Consider the following 5,000-nt stretch of genomic DNA (forward strand, 5'->3'; position numbering starts at 1 on the left):
GCAGATGCCTACGGCCATACTAGTCTGAAAACGCCCGATCTCGTCTGATCTCGGAAGCTAAGCAGACTCAGGCCTGGTTAGTACTTGGATGGGAGACCGCCTGGGAATACCAGGTGCAGTAGGCTTTTGCGGCCAGCAGAGACTGCTCACGCCAAGCACTCTCCACACCAGAGGCAGGCCAACCTTTTGCTGCTCTCTGCGTCCTCGCCATTCCTCCCAACACTTGCCTGCGGGCTCAACTCAGGCAGGCGGCTTGGTCGGGCCATTCAGCTGCTGCAGCTTTGCCGGGCCTTTGCAACGCAGCACGGTTGGGTGCCTTGGCGTGCTGCACTTTGATGGGCCCGCCAGCTGGCCCGTGTGGCCGCAAGCCAGTGTGTCGGCAGGACGTTCTCCTAGCCTGAAGGCGCCGCATGAATGCAAATTGTGGCATTGGGGCTGGTGTGGAAAGCGAAGGAAGAGAGAGCTGGCTTGCATTGCCTGCCTGACCCTTGTGCTGGCTGTGCTGAGAGAAGTGCGCAGCGTTGCAATGTGGAAAGGCAGCAGCGTGCAGGCGGCAGGCTGGTGTGAGGTGGGCGGGGCTTGCAGTTTTCCTTGGGGAGGTGGAGAAGAAAAAAGAGAGCTAGGTGGGGACGGCATGAAGGGGAGCGAGTATCAGGCATATAGGCTAGAATTAGCAGGAGAAGGAGAGAAAGAGGAGGAGAAGTAGAAGTAGAAGTAGAAAAAGAGAGAGAAAAAATTGAAAACAACCGGAAAGAAGAAGTGGCGAGGGTGCTAGGGTGGCCAGCTTGAATAGGCGAGAAGACGGTGCTGCAGATGCCTACGGCCATACTAGTCTGAAAACGCCCGATCTCGTCTGATCTCGGAAGCTAAGCAGACTCAGGCCTGGTTAGTACTTGGATGGGAGACCGCCTGGGAATACCAGGTGCAGTAGGCTTTTGCGGCCAGCAGTGACTGCTCACGCCAAGCACTCTCCACACCAGAGGCAGGCCAACCTTTTGCTGCTCTCTGCGTCCTCGCCATTCCTCCCAACACTTGCCTGCGGGCTCAACTCAGGCAGGCGGCTTGGTCGGGCCATTCAGCTGCTGCAGCTTTGCCGGGCCTTTGCAACGCAGCACGGTTGTGTGCCTTGGCGTGCTGCACTTTGATGGGCACGCCAGCTGGCCCGTGTGGCCGCAAGCCAGTGTGTCGGCAGGACGTTCTCTCTCCTAGCCTGAAGGCGCCGCATGAATGCAAGTTGTGGCATTGGGGCTGGTGTGGAAAGCGAAGGAAGAGAGAGCTGGCTTGCATTGCCTGCCTGACCCTTGTGCTGGCTGTGCTGAGAGAAGTGCGCAGCGTTGCAATGTGGAAAGGCAGCAGCGTGCAGGCGGCAGGCTGGTGTGAGGTAGGCGGGGCTTGCAGTTTTCCTTGAGGAGGTGGAGAAGAAAAAAGAGAGCTCGGTGGGGATGGCATGAAGGGGAGCGAGTATCAGGCATATAGGCTAGAATTAGCAGGAGAAGGAGAGAAAGAGGAGGAGAAGTAGAAGTAGAAGTAGAAAAAGAGAGAGAAAAAATTGAAAACAACCGGAAAGAAGAAGTGGCGAGGGTGCTAGGGTGGCCAGCTTGAATAGGCGAGAAGACGGTGCTGCAGATGCCTACGGCCATACTAGTCTGAAAACGCCCAATCTCGTCTGATCTCGGAAGCTAAGCAGACTCAGGCCTGGTTAGTACTTGGATGGGAGACCGCCTGGGAATACCAGGTGCAGTAGGCTTTTGCAGCCAGCAGAGACTGCTCACGCCAAGCACTCTCCACACCAGAGGCAGGCCAACCTTTTGCTGCTCTCTGCGTCCTCGCCATTCCTCCCAACACTTGCCTGCGGGCTCAACTCAGGCAGGCGGCTTGGTCGGGCCATTCAGCTGCTGCAGCTTTGCCGGGCCTTTGCAACGCAGCACGGTTGTGTGCCTTGGCGTGCTGCACTTTGATGGGCACGCCAGCTGGCCCGTGTGGCCGCAAGCCAGTGTGTCGGCAGGACGTTCTCTCTCCTAGCCTGAAGGCGCCGCATGAATGCAAGTTGTGGCATTGGGGCTGGTGTGGAAAGCGAAGGAAGAGAGAGCTGGCTTGCATTGCCTGCCTGACCCTTGTGCTGGCTGTGCTGAGAGAAGTGCGCAGCGTTGCAATGTGGAAAGGCAGCAGCGTGCAGGCGGCAGGCTGGTGTGAGGTGGGCGGGGCTTGCAGTTTTCCTTGGGGAGGTGGAGAAGAAAAAAGAGAGCTAGGTGGGGACGGCATGAAGGGGAGCGAGTATCAGGCATATAGGCTAGAATTAGCAGGAGAAGGAGAGAAAGAGGAGGAGAAGTAGAAGTAGAAGTAGAAAAAGAGAGAGAAAAAATTGAAAACAACCGGAAAGAACAAGTGGCGAGGGTGCTAGGGTGGCCAACTTGAATAGGCGAGAAGACGGTGCTGCAGATGCCTACGGCCATACTAGTCTGAAAACGCCCGATCTCGTCTGATCTCGGAAGCTAAGCAGATTCAGGCCTGGTTAGTACTTGGATGGGAGACCGCCTGGGAATACCAGGTGCAGTAGGCTTTTGCGGCCAGCAGAGACTGCTCACGCCAAGCACTCTCCACACCAGAGGCAGGCCAACCTTTTGCTGCTCTCTGCGTCCTCGCCATTCCTCCCAACACTTGCCTGCGGGCTCAACTCAGGCAGGCGGCTTGGTCGGGCCATTCAGCTGCTGCAGCTTTGCCGGGCCTTTGCAACGCAGCACGGTTGGGTGCCTTGGCGTGCTGCACTTTGATGGGCCCGCCAGCTGGCCCGTGTGGCCGCAAGCCAGTGTGTCGGCAGGACGTTCTCCTAGCCTGAAGGCGCCGCATGAATGCAAGTTGTGGCATTGGGGCTGGTGTGGAAAGCGAAGGAAGAGAGAGCTGGCTTGCATTGCCTGCCTGACCCTTGTGCTGGCTGTGCTGAGAGAAGTGCGCAGCGTTGCAATGTGGAAAGGCAGCAGCGTGCAGGCGGCAGGCTGGTGTGAGGTGGGCAGGGCTTGCAGTTTTCCTTGGGGAGGTGGAGAAGAAAAAAGAGAGCTAGGTGGGGACGGCATGAAGGGGAGCGAGTATCAGGCATATAGGCTAGAATTAGCAGGAGAAGGAGAGAAAGAGGAGGAGAAGTAGAAGTAGAAGTAGAAAAAGAGAGAGAAAAAATTGAAAACAACCGGAAAGAAGAAGTGGCGAGGGTGCTAGGGTGGCCAGCTTGAATAGGCGAGAAGACGGTGCTGCAGATGCCTACGGCCATACTAGTCTGAAAAAGCCCGATCTCGTCTGATCTCGGAAGCTAAGCAGACTCAGGCCTGGTTAGTACTTGGATGGGAGACCGCCTGGGAATACCAGGTGCAGTAGGCTTTTGCGGCCAGCAGTGACTGCTCACGCCAAGCACTCTCCACACCAGAGGCAGGCCAACCTTTTGCTGCTCTCTGCGTCCTCGCCATTCCTCCCAACACTTGCCTGCGGGCTCAACTCAGGCAGGCGGCTTGGTCGGGCCATTCAGCTGCTGCAGCTTTGCCGGGCCTTTGCAACGCAGCACGGTTGTGTGCCTTGGCGTGCTGCACTTTGATGGGCACGCCAGCTGGCCCGTGTGGCCGCAAGCCAGTGTGTCGGCAGGACGTTCTCTCTCCTAGCCTGAAGGCGCCGCATGAATGCAAGTTGTGGCATTGGGGCTGGTGTGGAAAGCGAAGGAAGAGAGAGCTGGCTTGCATTGCCTGCCTGACCCTTGTGCTGGCTGTGCTGAGAGAAGTGCGCAGCGTTGCAATGTGGAAAGGCAGCAGCGTGCAGGCGGCAGGCTGGTGTGAGGTAGGCGGGGCTTGCAGTTTTCCTTGAGGAGGTGGAGAAGAAAAAAGAGAGCTCGGTGGGGATGGCATGAAGGGGAGCGAGTATCAGGCATATAGGCTAGAATTAGCAGGAGAAGGAGAGAAAGAGGAGGAGAAGTAGAAGTAGAAGTAGAAAAAGAGAGAGAAAAAATTGAAAACAACCGGAAAGAAGAAGTGGCGAGGGTGCTAGGGTGGCCAGCTTGAATAGGCGAGAAGACGGTGCTGCAGATGCCTACGGCCATACTAGTCTGAAAACGCCCGATCTCGTCTGATCTCGGAAGCTAAGCAGATTCAGGCCTGGTTAGTACTTGGATGGGAGACCGCCTGGGACTACCAGGTGCAGTAGGCTTTTGCGGCCAGCAGTGACTGCTCACGCCAAGCACTCTCCACACCAGAGGCAGGCCAACCTTTTGCTGCTCTCTGCGTCCTCGCCATTCCTCCCAACACTTGCCTGCGGGCTCAACTCAGGCAGGCGGCTTGGTCGGGCCATTCAGCTGCTGCAGCTTTGCCGGGCCTTTGCAACGCAGCACGGTTGTGTGCCTTGGCGTGCTGCACTTTGATGGGCACGCCAGCTGGCCCGTGTGGCCGCAAGCCAGTGTGTCGGCAGGACGTTCTCTCTCCTAGCCTGAAGGCGCCGCATGAATGCAAGTTGTGGCATTGGGGCTGGTGTGGAAAGCGAAGGAAGAGAGAGCTGGCTTGCATTGCCTGCCTGACCCTTGTGCTGGCTGTGCTGAGAGAAGTGCGCAGCGTTGCAATGTGGAAAGGCAGCAGCGTGCAGGCGGCAGACTGGTGTGAGATGGGCGGGGCTTGCAGTTTTCCTTGGGGAGGTGGAGAAGAAAAAAGAGAGCTAGGTGGGGACGGCATGAAGGGGAGCGCGTATCAGGCATATCGGCTAGAATTAGCAGGTGAAGGAGAGAAAGAGGAGGAGAAGTAGAAGTAGAAGTAGAAAAAGAGAGAGAAAAAATTGAAAACAACCGGAAAGAAGAAGTGGCGAGGGTGCTAGCGTGGCCAGCTTGAATAGGTGAGAAGACGGTGCGGCAGATGCCTATGGCCATACTAGTCTGAAAAGGCCTGATCTCGTCTGATCTCGGAAACTAAGCAGACTCAGGCCTGGTTAGTACTTGGATGGGAGACCGCCTGGGAATACCAGGTGCAGTAGGCTTTTGC

The 5,000-nt window shown here is 56.9% G+C and overlaps 7 non-coding genes across 7 annotated transcripts; all 7 read left to right on the plus strand.

Annotated features, from left to right (window-relative positions):
• The first annotated feature begins 6 nt into the window (after window positions 1-6).
• On the plus strand, window positions 7-125 carry LOC140413055 (5S ribosomal RNA). Its single transcript, XR_011942237.1, has one exon. It is a non-coding gene; the product is annotated as a 5S ribosomal RNA (ribosomal RNA).
• A 690-nt stretch (window positions 126-815) lies between these two features.
• Window positions 816-934, plus strand: LOC140413066 (5S ribosomal RNA). Its single transcript, XR_011942248.1, has one exon. It is a non-coding gene; the product is annotated as a 5S ribosomal RNA (ribosomal RNA).
• A 694-nt stretch (window positions 935-1,628) lies between these two features.
• On the plus strand, window positions 1,629-1,747 carry LOC140414568 (5S ribosomal RNA). Its single transcript, XR_011943706.1, has one exon. It is a non-coding gene; the product is annotated as a 5S ribosomal RNA (ribosomal RNA).
• A 694-nt stretch (window positions 1,748-2,441) lies between these two features.
• LOC140413574 (5S ribosomal RNA) lies at window positions 2,442-2,560 on the plus strand. Its single transcript, XR_011942738.1, has one exon. It is a non-coding gene; the product is annotated as a 5S ribosomal RNA (ribosomal RNA).
• A 690-nt stretch (window positions 2,561-3,250) lies between these two features.
• LOC140414149 (5S ribosomal RNA) lies at window positions 3,251-3,369 on the plus strand. The gene has a single exon (XR_011943294.1). It is a non-coding gene; the product is annotated as a 5S ribosomal RNA (ribosomal RNA).
• Window positions 3,370-4,063: 694 nt separating this feature from the next.
• On the plus strand, window positions 4,064-4,182 carry LOC140415166 (5S ribosomal RNA). Its single transcript, XR_011944283.1, has one exon. It is a non-coding gene; the product is annotated as a 5S ribosomal RNA (ribosomal RNA).
• Window positions 4,183-4,876: 694 nt separating this feature from the next.
• On the plus strand, window positions 4,877-4,995 carry LOC140415253 (5S ribosomal RNA). The gene has a single exon (XR_011944368.1). It is a non-coding gene; the product is annotated as a 5S ribosomal RNA (ribosomal RNA).
• Window positions 4,996-5,000: the final 5 nt, after the last annotated feature.

This window comes from Scyliorhinus torazame, chromosome 4, assembly GCF_047496885.1.
Source record: "Scyliorhinus torazame isolate Kashiwa2021f chromosome 4, sScyTor2.1, whole genome shotgun sequence".
Taxonomy (NCBI): domain Eukaryota; kingdom Metazoa; phylum Chordata; class Chondrichthyes; order Carcharhiniformes; family Scyliorhinidae; genus Scyliorhinus; species Scyliorhinus torazame.